The following is a 26,446-nucleotide window of genomic DNA, read 5'->3' on the forward strand; positions in this document are numbered from 1 at the left end:
TGTGTCATAAAAGATCAAAATCAGAAGATAATGAGAAAAAAGAAACAAGCAAAATTTCAAAGAATTATGCTAAAGGGACCTATGGCTAGAAAGGATTTTGAGATTTAAAGAAAGAGGTAAGAGTGGTGCAAGGAAAATTAGGGAAATTAATGAGTAACAGAATAAAATTATGAAAATAAAATTAAAATTATTTAAAAGAGTTACAAAAGCCTAATAGGAAAAGATCAACAAAATTTAAAAATAAAATCACACACACACAGTTTAAAAAGAGAATAGGTCGAGTTGAATAGGAGTACTAAAATTCACTGAAGCAAAGAGAATCTTAAAAATTAGAATTGGCTTCATTCACAATTAGAGGAACATGGAAATGGTATTGTATGATGAAGGGGAAAAGGGTGAGAGGAAGTGAGAGAATATGGGTCACAAAATGTTAGAAAACAAGTATTAAGAATTATATAAAAACAGGAAAGAGTACATTACAACATATAAAGTGGATAATTTTGATTATATTAAATTATTTTTTTGGTACAAACAAACCCAATGTAACCTGGATAAAAGGGAAACAATAGACTAGGGGTAATTTTTGAAAGCAATATTTTGTGATAAAGGCCTTATTTCTCAACTATTTAGAAGGCTGAGTAAAATTTCTAGGAACACAAGTTATTCCCCAATTGACAAATGACCAAATGCTATGAACAAGCAGTTTTCAGATGAAAGAATCAGTTATCAATAATCATATGAAAAATGCTCTAAATCTCTCCTAATCAGAAAAAATATAAATTAAAAGGACTCTGAGGTACCAAGTCACACTTATCAGAGTGGCCAATCTGACAGTAAAAATAAATGATAAATGTTGGAGCAGATGTGGCAAAATTGAGACACTAATGCATTGTTGGTGGAATTGTGAACTGACTCAACCATTGTGGAAGACAATTTGGAACTATGCCCAAAGGACTATAAAATTATGCTTACCCTTTGATTCTGTAATATCAGTACTGTGTCTATATTCCAAAGAGATAATAGAAAGGGAGAAAGGAACTACTTGTACAAAAATATTTATAGCAGATTTTTTTGTGGTGGCAATGAATTGGAAATTAAGGGGATATCCATCAATTGAGGAATAATGACTGAACAAATTATGGTATATTATTGTGATGTAATACTATTTCACTATAAAAATGATAAGCAGGAAGATTTCAGAAAAAGGTGTTAAGACCTATATGAATTGATGCAGAGTGATGTAACCAAGGCCAAGAGTATATTATACACAGAAAAAATAATATTGTAAATGATGAACTGAAAGACAGCTATTCTCATCAATACAATGATTTTGGATAGTTCTGAAGGACTTATTACAAAGAATGATGTCCATCTCCAAAGAATTGCTGATGTCAGAATGCAGATGAAACCATACAATTTTTCATTTAAGCTTATTTTTTTTTCTATTTGGAGTTTTTGCTTTCATCTGAGTATTCTCTCACAACAAAGACAAAGAAATATGTTTTACATGATCATACATGTATAATCCAGATCAAATTGCTTACCAACTCTGGGAGGAGGAGGAAAAAAAGGAGAGAGATAATTTGGATCTTTTAATTTTAGAAAATTCATATTGCAAATTGTAAAAAAAGATAACTAGATCATTCTACTACTTTTCACATAAATACTGTTATTTATATTGCTAGATACTAGCTTTGAGCAAGGGATATGCACAACTGAAGTAGGACTAAATTTATAGAATATTTGGATGGGGATAGGCCAAAATATGAGACTTCATAAGCAATAAAAAAAGATGTCCACATGTAAAAAAATAAAATAACAAAGCAGAATAGGCTAAATGGAAAAAGAAGTACAAAAATCTTACTGGAGAAAATAATTTCTTAAAAGTGAAGATTGAGCACATGGAAGGTAGTGACACAGAAAGAGAGAGAGAAAGAGAGAGAGACAGACAGACAGAGAGAGAGACAGAGACAGAGAGAGACAGAGACAGAGACAGAGACAGAGACAGAGAGACAGAGGGAGAGAAGGAAGGAGGAAGTGAGGGAGGGAGGGAGGTAAATAGAAGAAAATGTTAAATCTCTAAGAAAAAAATAGACCTGGAAAATAGATTCAGGAGAGGCAATTTAAAGATTATTCAACTACCTGAAATCTGTTTGTCAAAAAAAGTCTAGATATAATATTTTCAAAAAAATTATAAAAGAAAACTTCTTTTTGATCCAGCAATACCCACCATTAGGAATGTACCTGAAAGAGATAAGAGATGGGGGAAAGGATCTACTTGTGTTAAAATATTCATAACAACTCTTTTTGCAGTGGCAAAGAACTTGAAACTGAAGGGATGTTCATCAGTTGGGAAATGACTAAACATATTGTGCTATATGATTATAATGGACTACTATTCTATGATAATAAGAAATGATGAACAATATGATAAGAAAATAAGCCAGGAGAACATTGTGCAACATAATTGCAATAAGTTATGATGATCAAATGTGAATGATTTAACTGTTATCACAATAAAAAGATCTAGGACACATCCATAAGACTCATAATAAAAAAGTCTAGCCATCACTATCGAAGGTACTGAGAAAGTCTGAATACAGATTGAAATATGCCATTCATTACTTTATTTCCTTCATGAATTTTTCTCTATTGGAGACAATGTACCTTCTTTCACAACATGATGAATTTGTAAATATATATCGTATGATAAAACATGTATAATCTATATCAGATTGCCTATCTTCTTTGGGAAGGGAGGGAGGAATTAGAAAGCATCAATGTCAAAATGTCAGAAAATTATTATTATAAAATATATTGACGTGTTTTTTGGAAAAAATAAAATATTAAAAAGGAAAACTGCCCCGATACTTTAGAGTAAGATAAAAATGTTAAGAATCCACCAATCATCTCCTGAAAGAAATCCAAGAATGAAAACTCCCAGAAAAATTATAGAATATCTAGGTCTAGGAGGAAACATTGCAACCAGCAAGAAACAAATAATTCAGATATCATGAAGTCATAGTCAGAATCACTCAATATTTAGTAGCTTCTCCATGAAAGGAACAGGGAAATTTGAATATAATATTCCAGAGGGCAAAGGAACTAGGATTATAACCAAGAAGAACCTACTAAGCAAAAGTGAGTATACTACACAAAGGGGAAAATAATATTTAATTGAACAAATCACTTCCAGACATTCGTGATGAATTGAATAGAAAATCTGACATTGAAATAGAAGATTTAAGAGAATCATAAAGAGTTAAATATGAAAGAATAATCAAAAGATACTCATGGAATTACATTATTTTTATTCCTGTATATGATGGTGACATATGTGAATACTCAGAAATTCATCATTATTAGGATATTTAGAAGGAATCTGCATCATCATTGTACCATCAGAGAGGGTCTAAAAAATATAAGTTCACCTTTTCATTAAGTATCCACCAAATTAGAAATATGTTGGAGAGGTTAATAATGAGCTTTCAAACTGATATTTAATGACTTTGAATGCTGAATGAATTTTCTTTGATTACTGGGAGAGCACTGGTCAATTAATTTATTGGTTATTTCTAGCCTGATTAATGAATTAATTTTCCTTACATAGAATACCATCTCTCAGAATTTTATAACTATGAAATAAGTTTTATTTAAAAATGCAAATGTTAAAAGGGAATTCATTTCTTTTTTCAAAATTTGATTGGAGTTTGAAAAGGAGAAAAAATAAGTGTTAATTGAAAATAGGTTAAAATGGAAAAATGGAAAAAAAATCATGAAAGAACAAAGTGTTGTTCTCCCAGTGATTTAATATTCAATTAGATAAATAAGAACAACTTCAGTTCACTGTTTAGAATTTATTCATCTCTCTTATTTTTCTGCAAACTTTTACATGTTATTGTGGTAAAAACACTGTTTCTTGGTTAAAAGACTGGGTTTTTTATATCACCTTTAACCTTTATTCCCAGAGTGACTTGAAACAAAATGCTTAAGTTCTGTAAGCCTGTTTCTTTATGTGTATTAAGAATTTTGATTAGATAGAATCTGACATGCCTTCCAGCTGTATGATCTATGATCATAATATTTTGGAACTTTATTATGAGCTTCTAATTTTCTATATGGGTACAAAAGAGAAAAAATGACAGAAAAACTTGAAAGTAGCTAATTTTATTATTTGCTAACTATTCTTGTAATTCTTAGTAGCAATGATTATGAAAATAATGACTAATATGAGGTGATAAGATGCTGTTCATATACCCTATATTATCCCCATTTATTATAACCAAGAATCAACTCCAATGCTCTATATTTTTGGATCTCAGATTTCTGAGTGCATTCTGTTTTCCACTACCTGTCAAAAGTATAAATAGTTGAGTTTTAACATGACAACCAGCTACATCTCCATTTGTCTGAATATCTGTCTGTTAGTGATATGTTTATATCCCTCTCAATGCTTCTTTTCTTCCCCCTGACAGTTCAGTAGAGATACTGTACATCATTGTATATGATTCAAAACATATGTATGACTGTACCTTGTATTCTTGCATGAAAATGTTTGCAAATGATCTGAATTTGCTCCTGTATTCTATAATTTCTCTATATAATCCTCTTCAAACGTTGTTATAAAGTCTATGAGTCTGAACAAAGAATGAGTAAAATACTTTTTAATATATAAATTGTCTCTGGCATGATAGAATTCATATCTACTAAATTGAAAACTAAATAAAGGCAATGGAAAATAAGGGTTACATATGAAACTACTAAAATGAGCAGATAAAGCCAAACTTGCAAGAAAATACATAGTACTAATCAATCCTAGACTAATCAATATTTTGGCAAAAGATACATAAAAGACATCACTAAGCTCCAGGTAAAGAAGCTTGTAATGAAGTCCCTTCAAAGTTTAAAGAAGTTACATGAAGTAGTTCTTTGAATTCTCACCAGTAGATCATTAATAAGATTTATAGTCTTTTATGACTTCACTTGGAAGACTTGTTTGAACTGTTAGCTTGTGGTATATGTTGATGATGGAATACTATTGTGTTGAAAGGCATAATGAACTGGAGGAATTTCATGTGAACTGGAACAACTTCCAGGAATTAATCCTAAGTGAAAGGAGCGGAACCAAGAATATACACTGTGGCACAATCGAATGTCCTGCAAAGAGACCAATTAAAAAAATGTCCAAACTCAGTCTATCTTGGATATTAATTTAGGCAGTCAGGTAATGCAGTGAAAGAGTGCTAGAGTTGAAGTTTGGAAATCTTGAATTCTATTTCAACCTCAAACACTTAATAGTTGTGTCACTAAGCAAATCACAGCCTCTAGTAGACTTGTTCCCTCATGTTCAAAATGAGGATATATAATACATCTACATTACAAGGATGTTGTAATGGCCAAATGAAATAGAATGTAAATAAATCTTAAAATGTTTTATCAATACTAGAAACTATTATTACTATTATTAATTCTTCTGGATTATATATTAATTGTGAATCTCTGAACAAGTCAAATGTTGACTTTTACTTCTAATTTATTTATCTATAAAATAAAGATAATAGTTTTCTTTAGAGGGCTTTTGTGAGGATCAAATTAGATAACATGCATACAGTTCATTTCAAACAAAGTCTTCTTAGCTTCAACAATGGTAAACTATGACTCACAATTAATATAACAATTATTCCATATATCAGCTTCCAATTAGATATACCAAAAATAGTACTTCAGAAGAATATAAGAAATATAAATCTTGACTATAAATATATATATATATGTGTACACAAACACACACATACACATATAAGAAATTGTAGTTTTAGTGCTCACTAAATCTGTCACTAAAATAATCTTTATGAAAAACATTATCCTTTCTATGGATAATGACATTAATTTTAAGGAAAAAATAAAATTTTATGGTGCCACTTGGAGTGTCAGATTTTGGAGCCAAATCTCTCAAATTTTTCTGTATTGAAAATTAATTAAAAGAGCCCCACAAGTGTGTGTGTGTGTGTATGAAGTATATACCTATAGTCTAAGGAATTACTTGAATAATTTGAAGGTCTGTGGTTAAATTCAAGTTGCTAGGGATCTTAAAATAAACATGTAACAAATTTCTATAACATATGGCTTTTTAATAAGATCATGAATCTTTAACAAATGGCCTGCCACTAAAACTTGGGAGTATCATTTCCCACAGTAGTAACATTTTGAGGCCTGGGAGAAGTATTAAAGAGTTATAATGGGAAAGAATCTCAGAGATCACCTGCTTTGATTCTCTTATTTTACAATGAGGAAACTAGGGTTTAGAGAAGACTGCATATATTCAAATGTAGTCTGCCTTTGGGAAAGGTAGGATTTGAACCCAGGTACTTCAGTTTAAAATCCATTTCTTATTCTGCTATATTAAATCCACCCTAGGACTTGAAACTGTGCAAGAAATACTTCATGAACTGATTTTAAACTGGGTACTTTGTGGATTTCCTAGTTTTTGTATAAGTCTGGCTTTTCAAAATAATCATTTATCACTGTGGTCTTTATTCTCCTTTAACTTTGGAGCTAAGATGGAAAGAGGACTGAATGAGAGTACTTGGCCTTGATTCCAATTGGATGGATGATCTCAATGTTCTTAGATTGTATGTGACAGCATTTTAAAATTTCATTGGAAATTTAATTTAATGCATTTAGGCATTTATATGAAAAGAACTGGTCAAAATAATATATTTTATATAATTGGAATATATCTAAAAATTAGTATAGGTAAAGCATTTGATACTAGGAGTCTATGCGTGGACCTATTTAAATTTTTTCTTTTTTCATTGTAGATGTAGAGATCTGGTCCTTAAGTAACTGTATGAATCAAAGATCCAGTCTTTGTGTTCATACTTTCAAAATAATATGGGGTATGAGCTAGAAGTGACCAAAAGTAAAATGGAAAGATCTCTGACTTTACTTTCTTCCTATTCTTAAAGTCTACTGGGAGATGTAGTACACCGAGGAGCCAAATATTTTCATTTCTTAATTTTATTTATTTAAAATGAAGACTATTCTGAAGGCATAAAATCATGACATTTTAGAATAGGAAGAGGCCTTAGAGAATATCTAGCTCACTCCCCTCACATGATAGCCAAAGAAACAGCTGCCTCCTTTTCAAAAGGAAAAGCACCTAGGCATGACTTCTGCTTAAAGCTTTCCATGAAATCCCATCTTCCCATTGGCTGCCCTGGTACAAAGAAAAATTATACAGTTAATGAAGCAAGAAAGTTTACCAGGACAAAGATTTGTATTTTTTAATTGGCAATAATGACAAGTAGGCAGAGCACTATTGGGCATAAAGCAGTTCCAAAATGACTCTTCACAATTACTACTGTTATTTATCTTTGTATATATATATATATATATATATATATATATATATATATACATATATATATATTCCCCTCTCCTGTTTGATTTTGCTAATGAGGAGAGAAGAGATCTAAGACACTGAATCAAGAAATACACATTCCATGAGTTTTTGTTCTCTTGAGGTTTTTCACTGTAGTCTTTGCTAAGTTCTCTAATTACATATTAAATTAAAACATTTGCTAAAATAAAGTGATTTCAGAAAGTATCCCAAGAAAATTGAATACATTTTTAAAAACCCTACAAACATTAGGTATTATAATGAGTATAATGATGGCAGTGGTGGTAGTCATGATGATTTTGCCCATATTAGTCATACTCACAGTTACTTGATATGGTAGTTATTTTTTTAGAATAAATTCAGTCTATATAGTGATAATTATATTACTTTTGAGGTAGAAGAAAACTTCTTGAATTTCCAAATGTTGGAGCTAATTCCTTCAACTTGTTCTGTTTTCACATTAATGAAAAAAGCCCTGGGAGAACTTTAATAGCCACATAGGCTTATGATAAATCCTGTAAACTAAGATGTAGCTTTTGAATACTCCAGGGAAATTCAGGAAAATTGATAACTGGAAAGAATTGGAGCCTCAGCATAATGCTGCCCTTGGGAAGTCTAAATCCATGTAGTGAGATATCACCTGAGAGATAGGAGAGAGCCATGGGATTCAGTTTTCTAAATAAACAATGAGAGGATTAGACTAGATAACCTTTTGAGTTCTAAATATATGCTCTTATAAAACCAACTGGCCATCCTTGTTGATATATGGCTAGTTAAATATGTGACTAGGCTTCTGGACAAGTCTCTCTTAGAAGATTTCCCTTTACTTTCTGCCAAATCTATTATAAGGACTTTCCAGTGTATGTTATTGTGCTACAAAGTTTATGCAACTCAGAATGACTTCCTAGCTGTTCCCCATTAAGCATACTATATTACTTGATTCCATACCACTGCATAGGTATAATCTTCCTTGCCTTACATACTTTTCCTTCTGATCTATTCTCCTTAGAATTATTAGATCCCTTCAATACACAAATCATGTTATCACTTTATATGGACTTTTTTTTTCTTATTCCTCCAGTGGTTAGTGTTTCCTACCTGTTGAAATGCTCTTATATAGCATTTGAATCTCCTGGCTTTTTGATTGAGAGTGAAGCTCAACTAGTTCCTTTTCTGGCTTACACCTTTTGAATGTGGGCATTATGATCTGAGACAAGCCATAACTTTCCTCCTCTCTGTGACCAGTAGATTATATTCCTTAGTCAATTATCTCCATTCCAGGCCAGAAAAGAACTTTTTTTTTCTTTTCCTGAAACACACACACACACACACACACACACACACACACATATATATATATATGAACCTAGAGTATGAGTAAGGCCATGTGACCTCAATCCCAGGTTTGCCTAAGGCAGTCAAAAAGATTCCATGATTTGTTTTAGACTGAGCAAAGAAAGAAAGTCCCAGATCCAATTTACTTCTGCCTTTTGGGAAATTTATCCAAAATCAACAAATAAAAAACATAAAATTTTCTCTTGGCTTAGTTCTGCACCCAATCAAGAAAATGCTAGATTCTTTTATAACAGGGCTTGGACATTTGTCTTTTCTCTTATTTCTTTATAGGAAAATCAAACAGTGTTCTCCCTACCTGAATTCCTGGGTCACAATTTGGGGCATACACTAATCAAAAAGAAGCTAAAATATGTTAGAATTCATCTATAATGAATGGCTTTAAAATAATATTTTGAGGGAAGATCAAAAAAGGCTTCAGGAGTATTGTTGGAAAGGAAAGAGAGGAAACATGTATCACTGGCTAAAAGAATAGGGGAGAGAAAATTTGAAAAATGAAGCTAGATATATTGATTGGGTTAGCAGAGAGTAAGTACTTAATGTTTGTTGATATGACTTGAGTATATTTTTTTTTCTAGAGACAACAAAAAACCACTAGAGTTTATTGATAGTGTCAAATATTCAGTTAGGGAAAATCACTTAAGCAGTAGCATGTAAGATGAAATGACATAGGCAGAATGTAGTGTTAGAGAGACCAATTAGAAAGCTGCTGCAATTATTTAGGTGAGAGCTAATGAGGATCCCTATAAAGAAAAGATTGGATGTAAAGAGGCATTATAAAGAGAGATAGGACAAGAATTGGCAACTATGTGGACATTTCAGATGAAATAGAGTGAGAAGTGCAGAGTTCAACTGAGATTAAGAACTTTGGAGATCATAAAAATGGTGATTCCTTTTCTTCAGAATTACAAATGATAATTTGGGAAGATAGAAGGACTTGAGAGTTTATTTTTTGAAATACTGATTATGAAATTTCTCTGTGACATCCAAATTGAAATAGCCAATAGGCAATTGGCTATGAGGGATTGAAGCTCAGGAATAAACTGGAAATAGATATGTTTACCTTTTATGAAATATCCTTGGTCAGTGTCCACTGTTAGGGAAGGTGATTCAGGTGATAAATCATCAAAGAAGACAGATAATGAGTGGTCAGACAAGTAGGAGTAGAACAAGGATAGATTCAAGTCACAAAAATCCTGAGGGGAGAGAATATTTAGGAGGAGAAAGCAATTACTGTCAAATATAGTAGAGAGAGGAAAGAGGATTAAGAAAAGATTATTAGGTTTAGCATTTACGAGATTGCTATTAACTATGGATTGAACAATTTTAGTTAGAAGCCAGATTACAATTTGTAACAATTCAATAATCTCTCAATCACTCTCTGTCTCTCTTTCTGTCTGCCTCTGTTTCTCTCATATGAATATAGGTGTGTGTTTGTGTATGTGTATAGATATAAATATAAAGTATAAATATAGTTATGAGTATAGGTCTAGAATAAGTGTAGGTATAGATGTATGTGTAAATATATATATACACATATCTATGTCTGTTTATGTTTAGATGTGGGTATTTGATACAATCAGGGATTTTTCCATGTAGGGAGCTAACAGTGAAGAAACTCCTTCTTTCTATTGATCAATGAAGGTTAACACCATTGTATACATAATACATACATATATACCTAAATATATATAGACAACAGATATACGTGCACCTTTTTCTATTATATATCTATCCTATAATCTTTCTCTCTTCTCTTTCTTTATATTTGGATCTCTATATTAGCAGTTAGCTTTCTAAAATTGCTCATGGAGATATAGATACTTATAATATCTCATGAAATTATTTTATCACAAGAAAAAGAAAGGTGAATGTTTAAGCATTGCCTTTTCCATGAAACAAGGTCAGCAGCCCTCCTCTCTAGTTCCCATTTGGGAAACACTGATTTCCATCACTGCCTGCTTTTCCCTGCAGTTCAATGAACCCAGAATTATATGTGAAGTATTAGAGATGGGCCTGGAAGACACTGTCTAGAAATAATTAATAACACGGACTACAGAAGCTGTCATAGGTACATATGATGGCCTTAAATTAATCGCCGTTTACATTGCCTACATTGTTTTGCACAAAAACTGCTGTTCCATTCTATTTGACCTTAATTAGTATAATTGATAATAGTCTCAGAGCCGTGTGCCACTTTAATCATGTAGTTACAGCTTTCCCTGACAGACGAGAATGAAATAGCAGCTGGGAGTTATCTATTAATAGTGGGGGAACAGAAAGGTAAAAGGAAAGATTCTTTTTTTTTTTTCCTGAGGCTTTAGGGCTTTTATGTCATTAACAGTGAATGGCTAATGGTTCTAAAGAGCCATGTGTAGATCTCCAAGGACCTAATAAAGGATTGTTGGAACCCAGTTTGACAAGAAGTAGGGAAATAAGAAAATCGGTAGAATCCTAGAAAGGTGTATACAAATGAGTTAAACCAAAAGGAAATTCTAGAGATTTTCTTAACATAAATTCAGACCAGGCAAATAAGATCATTAGTTCAGAAATGTTGTGAGGATATCGGTATTTCAAATATTACTGTCTGCTTTGAGTTGGAAATAGGGAATAAAGGAAATAATTTTATTTTACTAAACATTTTTTTCCTGTGAAGTCAGATCAATTTCATTTTTAAGTAATAATTAAAGAGGTGGAACAGGAGATGACATTGGAAAAGGGCAAAGTTTATTACTGTTGAAATATATGAGTTATTTTTGTTATTGTCTTTTTTTTTAAAAACCTGAGGACCAAGTGAGTTAATTGTACTATAGGAACATTTTATATTAAGAATGTGGTTTTTTAAATGTTTTATTTCTTGTATGATATTGAATTGATTAACCTGAGAAACATTTGAAGGTTCTTATCCTTTTCACACTGTACCTTTAGCATTACTCTAAAGATTTCTGTTTCCAAAAAATAGCAAGAAAATTGTTTTCCTGATCAATTGAAAGGTGTCACCATCCAATTATTAGTAATATGTAATGTAGAACCATTCCATTGGGTGGCTTCCTTGAAATATCAAATTAAAACTTTGATTATAAGTTTGATTATTGTAACAATTAGGGGACTTGGTAAGTGGAATATTTAGAGATTAGAACATAAATTGATCTCCTGTGCCAATTCCCAGTCCTGAATCAGCCGTACCATCTGTTTTCTCTCCTTCTGCTCCCAGGTCAAAGAATGCTGCTGGGGGGGGAAATGCAGATTGTGCAGACCTGGCCCACATCAAACTCGTGCTGCCCTACTTCATAGGAGCCCTTGTTGCTGCCAACAAAAAAGATGAATCTTTTTATTCATCTCTCTTTTTTGCTTTCTAGGCAAAATCCCCATAGTGACATTTCCCCCCTTTTTGCTATGAACTTAGGCAACAATAAATATAAGCGTTTAATTATACAATGAAAAACTAATAATAACAGTATACAGTATTAGTATAGAACCTTGAAATTTGTAGAATGTTTTAAAATATTATCTCACTTGGGTCTTACAATAGCCATGGAAAGTAGGTACTGTTGTTAAGTCCATTTTGCGGACAAAGAAATTGAATCAAATAGAGGTGAAGAGTAGCAAAAACAAAGAAGGATAGTATATGAAACCATAAACTTTATTTTAAACCTATACTTTTCATCTTAGAGTTAATACTTTGTATTAGTTCCAAGGCAGAAGAGTGATAAGGGTTAGGCAATAGCAGTTAAATGACTTCTCCAGGGTCACACAGGTAGGAAGTGTCCAAGGCCAAATTTGAACCCAGGACGTCCTATTTCTGGCCTGCCTCTCAACCCACTAAGGCACCTAGCTGCCCCCCTGAAACCATGATTTTTGTTTTTTAAGTGTACATTAAATTTAAAATAATACCAATAAAGTATACTTGTTTGGTTTATTGACTTCTCCAAACTTTCTTCAATATTACAAAAACAATCTCTACTTACTCATCAGCTAAACTTCCCTTTCAACTGATAAACTCCACAACCTTCTTCAAAAATATGATCTGTCATTCAGAGTATAACTTTATCATAATTGACCTCCTTATTCCACCACTTTCTTTTTTCTTTACCTCTCCTATTATTCTTTCTTTAAGCCTCACACACCTGAAATCTCAGATACATGGACTTTTAAAGGGAAAAAACCCCTTAAATACACCCATGTGGAGTGTAGAGGAAATGGAGAGCAAGCTAACAGCTTCCTAACTGTGAACATGATGGTCCAAGGTACTTGGACTGCAGGGAAAAGGAAAAGCTCTTGGTGGATGAAACTGAAAATTTCTGGATGTCATCCTGGTCTGGCAGGCTATGAGATAATTCAGGGAAGTTCATTTGTGTTGGTCTGATCATGGAGAAACAAAAGGGATCTTTTTAAAAAGCAGTTATTATAGTAACAATTGAAGAAAAGGCCTCCTCAGGAGGAGTAGGGGAAGAGGAGAAAAGGTTAGCATTTAGTTCTGAAAGATGAAGGAAAACTGAAATATGTAATATAGATGCTACATGTTCTGAAATTCCCTGACAGGAAAAGGTGACCAACAAACTGACATCTGCAGGATATATGGGACTTTGCAGTGTTTGGTTCAAATGTGCTCATAGGCTTAGAGCCCCCTCAGGGTAACATGGAGAAAATAGGCTTCCTGAAATAGCAAAAATTATGACTGCAGTCAGAAAGATAGGAAAGTCTAGCTATGGACCATGATGCAGAAGAGTAAATGAGTGTCTTTCCTGTAATGATGCTGCTAGCCACCTACATAGAACAGGAAAGAAAGTAAAATATCTGATGTATTTGTATAAAGAACACTGGTTCTGAAACCAATTTGGAAGCTCAAATCCAAACTTTGATATTATTTATGTGATCTTGTCCAAGTCACGTATATTTCTCAGTACTTCCATTTCTTCCTTTGATTCCATGGCTTCTGAGGTTCATTGAGCTTCTAGACCTAGTATCCCACAAATTTAGAAATGTGATAGCATCTTTAAGTACTAGAAAGATTTTAAACTGGAAATAGTTATTCTGCTAGAAATAAAAGATCAGAATTGGTTACAATAAATTTAAACTCCCGATTTTTTCTCTATATAATGTGGAATATGTTCATAATTGGAGTTATCCAAAAGTAGAACAGACTCTTTCTACAGGTATCAGAGTGCTACAAAATGGAGGTTTTCAAGCAGATTGTGGAGATTATTGTTGGTGTGCTCCCCCCCATATTTACATATTGATACAATTTTCAATGATCATTTCCTGCCATTTTGAGATGCATAGTCTCTCTCTTTACCCTTCCTCCCACCTCCCTAAGACAGTAGGTAATATGATGAAGGTTTATATAACATGTGTTATTATACAATACATATTTCCATGTCCCTTATGTTGTGAAAGAAGACATATATCAATTCCACTAGAGAAAATATCATGGAGGAAATAAAGTGAAGAATGGCATGCTTCAATCTGTATTCAGACTCCATCAGATCCTTCAGTAATGATAGATAGCCTTTTTCATCATAAGTTCTTTAGTGTTCTCCTAGATCCTTGCATTAGTCAGATAATAGTCATTCACATTTGAACATTACATATTATGGCTGTTACTGTGTCCATATACTTGTTCTGGCTGTCCAGAAATGTTCTTTTTCTAATGATCCTAAATCCAGAATGTTCTTTTTCTGATCTTCCCGGCTTTCTATAATTCTTGACTTATATGTAACCTTCTCTAAGAAGATTTTTCTAATGTACTAATCCTAGAGGATCCTTCCATTAGTTAGTGTTATTTATTCTGTATGTACTTTATTTATCTGTTTGCTTTTTTTATGTCTCCCATTATGTTATGATTTCCTTGGGGTAGGAATTGTCTTTTCCTTTTCTGCATAACCCCAGCCTTGAATGTAGTGCCAGACACATGGTTGTCATTAATAAATACTTATTAACTGATTGAGTGATCTTACATCATTATTTAAACCTTCACTGATTCTCCTGTTCTTTACAGTCATTCCTCCAGTGTTTATAGATTAGATCCCACAATTCAGAATTTAAGAGTAGAAATTATGATGTCCAAAGTCTAAGTCCAAAGACTTAGAGAAGGACAGACCTAAGCTTGAATTTTGCCTCAGACTGTTGATGGGTATGTAACCATGGGCTTTTGGAGGCTCCATTTTACAGTAAACTGGGATCAAAATATCTACCTCCTAGGATCCTTGTTAAATATATATACACACAAAGTGACTTACAAATAGCAAAAGTCTCTGATATTTAGTTATTTCATTCACAAAATGGAAAGAAGATGCTGTACTCAAGAGCATAGTATAGTATAGTAGTAGTCTCTCGGTAACCGAGGATGATGATTGTCTTTGTGCACTTTCATCTATGATAGATGAGTGTGCACAAAAACACTTGTGCGTGAAGGAGATTTAAGTGGAAAAGTCGTTGCTCAGAGACCGTCCCACTCTCTTGGCGTTGGAAGCCTGGGTCCAGTGGCACGAAAAATCGTTACACCTGGAGACTTCCTCAGCTTCATTGGATGACCTTGTTGTCTTTTGTGCTCCAACATGCCCTAAGCACTCCACAGTGCTTTGTTGCATCACCCTCTCAGCTGTTGAACCTTCTTATTGGTTTCTTCCGTCTATTCGGCCGAAGCAGTCTTCACATGCTGGGTGAGCAAAGGCCTGGTTCACCAGGGGTCTACAACCCAGTGGCTACCCTCACAAGGTTTAGCTGGCCTGTCGAAGCTTTTGCTCCAGTGTGGCCGCTGCCGCATGCTACCAGCTACTAGGAGCCACAAGTGAGAGATGGTGCCAATGTAAACTCCACTTTATGGATGAGAATGCTTAAACTCTCTAAATGGTTAATCTACAAATAGTGAAAGCCAGATCTTAATCTGAGATACTAAGAATTTATGGTTTCACCTAGGTCCTGATTTATGCAAATATTGAACGCCACTATAGTGGTCACATTATTTGAATCCACACTGCATATTTCTGTTAGGCTAGAATCACACACACACATACACACACACATTTGTATCATTTTCAGTGTGAATTCAAATCAAACCACTTCAGGGCACTATGTGTACTAATTGGGGCATGGAATCTTATGATCTTAGTTTTAAAAGGCATTGATTATTATTTACAATCTTGCATTATTCTCATTGTTTCAGAATCCTCTCTAAATAAAACAAAAGACACTTTGATTAGCAGTTATGTCTTTTGTTTCATCTTTATAATTTTTCTCATTCATTCTATTTCCACATATACCCTTCCTATATCAGAACAAGACATTATAACAAAGAACAGAAAAGAGAAGGGGGGAGGAATTATATTTAAGTAAAACAAAATATAGTTAACGAAAACTAATTAACAAAAAGATGCAGTTATACTGTTATACTCCATGTTCCAATGCTCCACATTATATTCCCTTATCTCTTTGTTGAATCTATTCTTGGTCATTCAATTCTGTTTCTTGTTTATTGCTCTAGTGTCTAATATAATGACAAACAAAAATGAGACAATGTATATGTAATCCCTCAGAAAATTGAAATATGAAATTCATGTGAAGATTTTTTTTTTAATTTAGAGCAAGTACTCTACTGTTGGTACAATTTGGTGAAAAGTGGATAGAGTACAAGGTCTGGAGTCAGGAAGACTTGAGTACAGATTTAGCCTTAGATACATTTTAGTTTATGACCTTGACTAGTCACTTACTCTTGTTTACTTTCAATTTCCTCATGTATAAAATGAACTGGAGAAGGAAGTGGCAAACCACCTCAGTTCCTTTCTAAGAAAATTCCCCAATGTGGTAAAAAAAAAAAAGAGTTAGATGTAACTGAAAATGACTGAACAATATCTGTTACTTATTTCTCAAATAAAGAACAAACTTTCCTGGGATCTTTTCATGGACTTGTTTTGGGAAAGACATTGCATAAACTTTTCTCAACTACATAAACCAGAAATTTTAAAAATTAATTTAAATAAAATATTATAATGCTGCAGATATGTGTTTTTAATGCAACAAAGAAGTCCCACCAAAATATGTTCCTTTAGGACATGAACATAGAGGTGGTGTGATAATTGAAAATATAGTTAATGATTGCTTGTTAAAAGTACTTTTTACATTTACATAAATTACCTAATTTGTTTTTCATAACAATTATGTAAGGTAAATGCTATTATTAGATCCTGAGCCTATCCTTTTTTTTGATAAATTAATATTTATTTGTAAACTTTATAAAAAATATTAAGTTCTAAATTCTCTCCCTCCCTATGATGTCTCACCAAGCCATGGGAAGGCAAGAAATTTGATATTAACTATACATGTGAAATATTTCCAATTTATCATTTTTGCAAAAAGAAAAGAAAGAAAAGTAAAATTTTAAAAATATGTTTCAATCTGTATTCAGATAATATCATTTCTTTTTCTGGAGAAGAATAGTATTTTTCATCCTCAGTACTTCAAGCTTTATATTGAATCATTATGTTGATTAGAAATGCTAGGTCATTCACAGTTGATCATCATGTAATATTGCTGTCATATGCAATTATCATTCTGCTCATTTCACTTGGTACAAATTCATGTCTTCCAAAATTTTTGTTTTCTGAAAGCATCTGATTCTCATTGTTCCTTGTATCACAATAGTATTCTATCACCTGATTGATAGGCATTTCCCAATTTCCAGTTCTTGCCCCCATAAAAGAGTTACATTAAGTATTTTTGTAAACATGCCCTTTTCTTTTTTTTTTCCATTTCTTTAGTAGACAAAATTTATAATATATAAAACTTTGTTACACAAAACTTTGCTTGGTCAAAGAGTATGCAGTTTTATAGTTCAAAATTACTCCCCAGAATGATTAGGTCAGTTTGCAATCCCACAAACTGCATTAGTGTTCATATTTTTCTACATCCCCTTCAACATTGGTTATTTTCCTTTTATGTAATATTAACCTATCATATAGAGTTGTGGTGGTACCTCAGAGTTTTTTTTTTCTTTGCATTTTTCTAATCATTAATCTTTGGAGAATTTTTCTTTTATAATCCTTTAATTAAAAATATTTTTCCATGATTATATTATTCATTTACTTTCTGTCCCCTCTTCCCTCACCTCCTCCCAGAGCTGACACTGTAATTACACAGGGTTGTACAAATGGTATCACTTGATACCTCTTTTCATATTATTCATTTTTGCTATAAAGTGATTTTTAAAGACTAAACCCTAAGTCACATTCCCATATATACATGTTATAAGTCATGTCATATGTTTTGCATTTGCATTTCTACTCCCATAGTTCTTTCTTTCAATGTGGATAGCATTCTTTCCCACAAATTCTTCAGGAGTGTCCTGACTTATTGCATTGCTACTAGTAGCAAAGTGGGAGTATTTTTCATATGATTATAGATAGTTTCAATTTTTTCTTCTGAAAATTACCTGTATGTATCTTTTGATCATTTATCAGTTTGGGAATGACTCATTTTTTTTAAAAAATTTGGCTCAGTTTTCTATCTGAGAAATAAAGCCTTTACAAGAGAAATCTGTAAAATTTTTCCCACCAGTTTCCTGCTCTCCTTTTAATTGTGGATGCAGTGATTTTGTTTCATGCAATTTTTTAAATTTAATGTGATTAAAATTATCCATTTAATTTCTTGTAATCTTTCCTAGCTCTTTCCCAATCATAAATTCTTTACTTTCCATAAATCTGAAATATAGGATCTTTTTTGCTTCCCTAATTTACTCATGATATCACCCTTTGTGTCTAAATCTTGTACACATTTTAACTTTATCTTCTTATATGGTTCAAGATATTGGCTTATACCTAGTTTCTGCCAAAGTGATTTCCAATTTTCTCAGATATTTTAGACAGTGAGCTCTTGTCATCAAAACTTGGATTTGGGGTTTTATCAAACATTAGGTTACTGTGGATGTTTAATACTGTATATTGTATAGCTATTTGACTGTTGAGTTGACACTCTATTTCTTATCCAGTATGAAGTTTTTATTTGTTTTAATAATTTCCTTTTTCTCATATTAGTCATTTTGTGGAAGAGAATTTTAAAATGAGAAAATGAAGAAAGACAGTGAAATGTAGTAGTATAGTATAGTATTATTTGTGGATAAAATTATATGTACAATTTTAAAGCCCTTCAGGCATACTTACAAATTGCCCTCCAGAATAATTGAATAATTTAATATTTCAACTAATTTTGGATTTTTTGTCCCAATTTCCCCCTCCCAACCAATACTTGTTACTTTTCTTTTCTTTAATATTAACCAATCAAATAGTGTAAGGTGGTACCTCAAAGACCTTTTGATTTTGCATTTCTCTAATCAAGAGTGATTTAGATCATTTTTCCATGTGACTATAGATATCCTCGATTTCTTCATCTGAAACCTCTCCATTTATATCTTTTGACTATATATCAATTGGAGAAATTTGTATCCTTATAAATTTGACTCAGTTCTCTATAATCAAGAAATGAACCTATTTTCAGAAACACTGACTGTAAAATATTTCCTTTTTTTGTTTTCTATTCATTTTGGTTGCAAGGGTTTTGTTTTTGTAATACCTTTTTAATTTAATATAATCAGAATTTTCCATTTTTAATCCCATATCACTCTCTATCTCTTATCTGGTCATAAATGCTTCTCCTTTGCATAGATTTAACACACAAACTATTCCATGGTCTTATTTGCTTGTGGTAATATCTTTTATGTCTAAATTGTCACAATTTTGACCTTATATTGGTATATGGTCTGAGATATTGTAGTTTCAGATTGTTTTGATGATCATTGCTTTCCAATGATAATTGGAAACTGGACAATGACAATAATAGCTTGAGATCTCTTACTGCTGGTCAACTTCCTTCACATTTTTGATGGATTTCCTTGATATTCTATACCTTGTGATCTTCCAGATTAATTTTTTTCTAGTTAAATAAAATATTTTCACATTTTGATTAATATGGTACTGAATAAGTAAGTTAAGTGGAATTGTTAATTTTTATTTTATTGACTGATCCTACCAATGAGTAGCTAAAATTTCTCCAATTGTTTAAATGAGTAATTATTTGTGTGAAAGATGTTTTGAAATTATTTTCATATAGTTTCTGAGTTTGTCTGGACATACTACCTTCCATGTAGTCTATGTTGTCTAAAGTTTATTTTAAAAGGAATTTCTCTATCTTTTGTTGTTGGACTTGGTTGGTACCATATAGAAATGATAATTGTTTATGTTAAGGTATTGTACATCCTACAACTTTGCTAAAGTTAGTTGTTTCCACTTTTTTAGTTTATTCTAAAGGATTCTCTAAGTATACCATCATATCTGCAGATAGTGGTAGTTTGGTATCCTAGTACCTATTCTAATGGAATCAGTACTTTTATTCCCTTCTATTTCACTAGCTATTGTTTCTAGTACAATATTAAATAATGGGCATCCTGACTTAGCTCCTGATTTCATTGTGCTGGGAGCCATCAAAGACCACACTGTTTGACATGGTCACACATTGAAACTGTGGCCTGCAAAGCAGACCCCAAGAAGGATGGAAACCACTGAAACCCCCCTAAGTAATTTTCCCTATTAATATCCCCTTATTATTGGAATTGCTATGATTATTATTCTTAGTTAGCCTCAGGAAAAATAGATGAGAACAACATCATTGCAGGGTTAATACAGATATCCCACTCTGTCCCCCCAGAATATTACCAGGAGATCCCACTTACAAAATTAAACCTAAGTATTCTTATATACCCAATTAGATAGGACCCTGTTTTCTAAGCATAAAAACTTCTGACAAATCTATTTCCTAAATTCCCCAACCTACATCTGTGTCATGTCGATTCTACTCTCTTACCCTGAACTTAGCAACAGTGTTTTGTTGGCTGTCTCATTAGGCTTTGCATCTGTTGTTATGTTCTATGGAAACATGTATGTTGAGAATGAAATTGTGTGCCAGAAAAGCATGTACTCACTGAAACTATATAATAAACAAATCCTTTGAAATGGCAGAACACTGAGTGATGCCTAAGCACAGGTCTGAGCACTCATTCATCTCTTATTTGCCTGACTGCTCTACCTAATCAGAAGGACCCACCTCTTTGAGAGACCGCAGGCCTCGCTCTCAAAATCATTGGAAAAGATTCTAGCTTATCCCTTATATAGGTAATGTTTGCTGATAGCTTTAGATGAATATTACTCATCATTTATTCCTATAATTTTGTGTTTTAATGAGAATTTATGATATTTTTTTCAAAAGCTTTTTCTGAATCAATTTAGATAGTATGATGGATTTTGTTGGTTTTGTTATTGATATGCTCAATTAAATTGATGGCTTTTAATCTGCCCTGAACTTCTGATTTAAGTTTCTTCTGGTAATAATGCTTTTTCCTTTTGACATATTGTTGTAATCTCCTTGTTAGAATTTTATTTAAAATGTTACTTCGACATTCATTAAGGAAACTGCTCTATAGTTTTCTCTCTGCATTTTTGCTTTTCTTGTTTTAATTTTTAGCACCATATTTCTGTCATAAAGGGGATTTGACAATATTCTTTTGCCTATTTTCCAAAATAATATTTATTATGCTAAATTAATAAATATTTATTATTTATTATAAAATATTAGAATCACCTATTCTTAAATTTTCTGGTAGAAATCAATTGTAAATCCATGTGGTCCTGGAAATTTTTACTTGGGGAGTTAATTTAATGCTTGTTGAATATATTTTTCTGAGATATTTATATATTCTATTTCTTTTTCTAAGCAATTTATATGTTTATAAGTTTATAAACATCTATTCATTTCACTTACCTTGTGAGATTTATTGGCATATAAATGAGCAAAGTAGTTGATAATTGGTTAAATTTAATCTTGATTGGTGGTGCATTCATTTTTGACATTACTAATTTTTTTACCTTATTCTTTTAAAAATCATTTAAACTAAACACTTTTTAATATTTTTCCTCCTAAAACAAGTTCTTAGTTTTATTAATTCAGTGGTTTTCTTACCTATAATTTCCATATGCCCTTTGATTTTTTTATTACCAATTTAGATTTTAGTTGGAGATTTAAATGTATTCTTTTTTCTAGTATATTTTTAATTGCATGTCAAATTCATTGATCTACTTTCTCTTTTTTATTTCTCTAATTTTTAGAGTTAAAATTTTCTCGTATGTCCTTCCTTGTCTGAATCTCCTAATAATGGTATGTATGTTATTTCATTTTTATTACATTTAATGAAATTATTTATCATTTCTATGTGTTCTCTTTGACACATTCATTTTTGTGATTAGATTATTTAGCTTATAATTAATTTTTATTTTATGTTTCCATAGCACTTTTTGGAATATAATTTTTGTTACATTATGATTGGAAGGAAAATGCATTTAATATTTCTACATTTATGTATTTGTTTTTATGTTGCAAAAATTATTTTTGTTAAGGTGCAATGAAGAGCTGAAAATTTTAAAAAAGTATTCTCTTTACTATTTCAATTATATTTTCTCCAAAGGTTTACCTTAAATATTTTGCCTAAAATTCTTTTTATCTCCTTAATTTCTTTATTTTTTATGGTTAGATTTATCTAATTCTGAGAGATGAAAGTAAATTTCTTCTACTAGTATAGTTTTACTGCCTATTTCCTCCTGAAACTCATTTAACTTCCTTTAATAATTTGGATGCTCTATTATTTGTTTAGTATTGATGTTACTTTATTGTCTTTGGTATTTTATATCAAAAGGCAGTTTCCTTGTTTATTTTAATTAACCCTATTTTTATTTTTACTTTGTCAGAGATTGTTTGCTATCCCCAAATTTTTAACTCAGCTGAAACCTAATTAAGTCAGTTCCAGCCCCTTATGTTTACATTCTTTGTGTCTCTCTTTTTATAGTTTCTAATCCATTCTGCAATGCACCTCTGTTTTATGCATGAGTCCATATCATTTATATATGTACATGAGTAATCCCATTTGCACATTTACATTTATGATTATTTACTGTGTATTTCCTTCTATCCTATTTTTCTATTTATTCTTTATTCTCTGTTGTTTTGACCTGTCCTTGACCAAAAGTCACTTTTTCTTTTGACCACGGCCCCTCTTAATTTGTCCCCCCTTCTATCACCACCATCTCCCTTCTATTATCCCCTTGATCCTATCATTTCAATGGTGTGAAGAACTAACAATGAGAAAATATCCTCTGTCTATGTAGGTTAGCACTTTCTATAAAGCTTGTCCTAGAGAATTACTTATAGCCCTGAGAGACTAATTGCCTTGTGCAGGATATAATAATGGTTTTTATAATCAGGGATAATAATACTATATCTCATTATTCCATTTTATTGATGAAGAAACTGGAGCACTTAGAAAACATGACTGATCAGTATCACAGAGCTATTGCAAGTTAGTTTTTATTTGAACCCATGATTTTCTGAATCATAGTCCAGAAGCATATCTACCTAGCATGGAAAATCAGGAAAGTTAAGAAAATGCTTCAGTTTTCAAGATTACTGGAACAATTTTTCAGTAGAGAAGTTAGTGATCTTTGACATATTTTAATGTCAATAAGAATAAGGGCATAACGTAAGATTGCAGTCATATGTAGCCATATAGAAAAATGAAAAAGTTCTTTGGGCATCAATATTCTCATCTATGAATGGATGGGGTTGTATTATATGACTTCTAAAACCTATTCTTTTAGTACCCAATGGTGAGTATTGTTATCTAGATTAGGTAGCTACTCACAATCTTCTAAAGTTTTGAAACTTTGTTTAACATTTAAATTTCCAGTAGTCTCTTTATCACAAAAAATGTCACAAAAAAAGTATGCTGATTTTAAACATGAAAAAATTCATAATAATGAATAATAAGAAATATTGAAAATATAAGAAATAAATGAGAAAAAGATGAAAAATACACAATAATAATAATAATAAACATTCTTTGAAAGTTTTGTTAAGAAGGCAGGACTTTAAGTACATTCTATATACAATACATTATTCTAAGTATTAGAGAAGATATTTGTTTTTATTCATGTTGAACTATGAATATTTGAGCAATTTCTGATCATCCTCCCCCAGAAACTAGAAGAGGCAGAAAAGAAGTGAGAAAAAAAAAGTTGTAACAATGGCTAATCATTGTGGATAATTTGTTAAAAACAGTGAATTTCTTTCTATCCTTTTAAATTACAAACTTCTGTTTTCTCTACTGATATTGCCAAAAGAACAAGTTGAACTATGTTCTGAATTATAAAGGCTCCCTAGTATCTGTATTTCTATTACACAAATCTTTGTGGATTCTACCATATTGTAGATTAAAATTAAAACATTGTCTACCAAAAGGTACCAAATGAATTCAAGTTAACAATAAATTTAAATCATAGAGATTTGATTTTATTTGAAATACAAAATTTCCCCAAAAGAAAAGTAGCCATAATAAATTTTCACTTAATTCATCCTGGGAAGAGAAAATCACAACCAAATGAAGAGAAATGATCACCCTAGGGGTGTATGCAATCCAACACTTTCACCATTAACAAAAGCTTTGGATTACTAACAAAATATAGATGTTGGTTTTATCTTGTGAGTATTTAAAGCTAGTGATTACAATGATTGTGGAACTGTTTCCTTGTTCAAAAGTATTATTCAAAACCTTAGGTGGTTCTGAAGCCTATACAAGGGATTTGATTGACTATGTCAGAGCGATTATACAATATTGTGCCTTTGGCTACAAAGGAAACCATAGAGAGGGGGGAAAAAAAACATGCTTTGAAATTTTTACATATATTATGGATACTAAAGATAACCACACATATCACATGTCAAAAATCTATTCTTCTTTCACTGCTTCATCTGCTAAAAAATCTATGACACTATTGTTTTTTTCCTTTAAATTCTTGTCCAATATGTTAAACTATGTCATTATCTTCTTTACTTGGATTTCTACGGATCCTGCCCATTCAATATAATGAAAGTAAAATTCATCATCTTTATAAACTTTCTGCTCTTCCTTATGCTGCTGTAGCCCATGAACCAAAAACCCAAACTTTGGGCTTGTAGAGACTTTAGAATGCTACCTAAAATCCACAATAACATTTTTTATTATTTTGTGTGCTTCCAAAATTGGCTGGGGGAAACATGAATAGAGTGCAAGTATAGTTTTTGTATAAATCTCCACAAAGTTTGGCAAAAGGGCTCCCAGTTTATCTAGTAACATAGGAAGTAATGCTTATTAGTTATATGACAGCCCTTATCCTACAACACACAAAATGCCCCAAATAAACAAATGTAAAAAGTTTACTATTTCTCATAAACAGTTAGAAAAATTCTCTTCTATTTTACCTAGTGATTCTGATTTACTTTAAATTTATAGAGTCATTCTATGATTTACACTTCTCTAAAAATGGAAATGAAATTGAGGTTGCACCATAGAATAACCTTCATTTATATAATGACATGGAAAGAATGTGGATAGATATTCAGACCTTTTGTTTCCATATCTGGTGATTTTTAATCAATTGCCCTTCTCCCATAAGCCAATGGCCACTTATATGCATTTTCTTTTCCTCAAGAGGCAAGCATTAACCATTAACTCCTATTCTTTTTCAGAAGGCTTAGTTGCAGAATTTGAAACTTGGATATAATAGAGGGATAATTTTCAAATTGGCACTGGAAAGGAAATAAATCCTCTTTTAACCAGAAAGTTGGTTCATGAATATTATATCTTTCTTGAAAGCTGGGGTTCAGGAACTCCCATCATTCAAATCACATAGTTCCCTTTTCTATCTTTGAAGAAAAGGCAAAAAAATTGTGTGTGTGTGTTTGTGCACTCGCATGTGTGTGTGTCTGTGAAACTTGGCTTCTAGTAACTTTACTCTTGGATTACATAAGAAAAAGGCAGCATAAGCAACCACCCTTTGCCTTTATCAAAAGACATTCAGTGTCTACTAGCAGAAATATTGCTCAGGAATAAAGTATATTTTTATGTTTCATCCTCTTTGGTTTGTCATTTTAAAAATAGAAAAGGCAGACAAGGGCAAAGGTTGAAATTATAATAAAAACTCACTTGCATAGGTCATTACAAAAGAGTGACTCCATGCCACAGAGAAGAAGCATGGCATCATAGATAAGGCACTAGTCTCAGAACTGGACAGACCTAGGTTCAAGTCCTGCTTTACATTCTAGATATATGATCCTCATTACATGACTTAAATTCTCAGTGCTCTAAAACAACACTTTAAAATGAAATGGTGCAGGGGCAGCTGGGTGGCTTAGTGGATTGAGTACCAGGCCCAGAGTTGGGAGGCCTTGGGTTCAAATCTGGATTCAGACACTTCTGAGCTCTGTGACCCTGGGTAAGTCACTTGACAACCATTGCCTAGCCCTTACCACTCTTCTTCCTTGAAACCAATACATGATATTGATTTCAAGACAGAAGGTAAGGGTTTTATAAAAATTAATAAAATAAAATGAAATGTTGCAGAGAAGATGTCCAAATATATTGGTAAAATAAATTTCCTTATCCCAGAGTTCCCTGTACCAATGGGAAAGATAAAATTTGACCTCGTAGTTTTTCTGATCCAAACTTTATAGTTAGTATTGTACAATGAATAGTAAATTGGCCTATGAATTATGCCCAAATGGTTTGAAAACTGGGTATACTCTTTAGTACAGCAATACTACTACTAGGTCTGTATCCCAAAG

At 32.0% G+C, this 26,446-nt stretch overlaps 1 protein-coding gene across 8 annotated transcripts in view; it reads right to left on the minus strand.

The window, feature by feature from the left end:
* The window catches only part of MGAT4C (MGAT4 family member C), a 1,236,972-nt gene that overhangs the window by 438,759 nt on the left and 771,767 nt on the right, over positions 1-26,446 (minus strand). Inside the window, exon 5 of one of the 8 annotated variants that reach the window (XM_056798597.1) lies at positions 9,819-9,951. The exons of the other annotated variants lie outside the window; for them this stretch is intronic. The gene's annotated coding sequence lies outside the window, so the exon portion shown is untranslated. The remainder of the gene's footprint in view (positions 1-9,818; positions 9,952-26,446) is intronic. 8 annotated transcript variants of the gene reach the window in all.

The sequence above is a fragment of the Monodelphis domestica genome, chromosome 5 (assembly GCF_027887165.1).
Source record: "Monodelphis domestica isolate mMonDom1 chromosome 5, mMonDom1.pri, whole genome shotgun sequence".
Taxonomy (NCBI): domain Eukaryota; kingdom Metazoa; phylum Chordata; class Mammalia; order Didelphimorphia; family Didelphidae; genus Monodelphis; species Monodelphis domestica.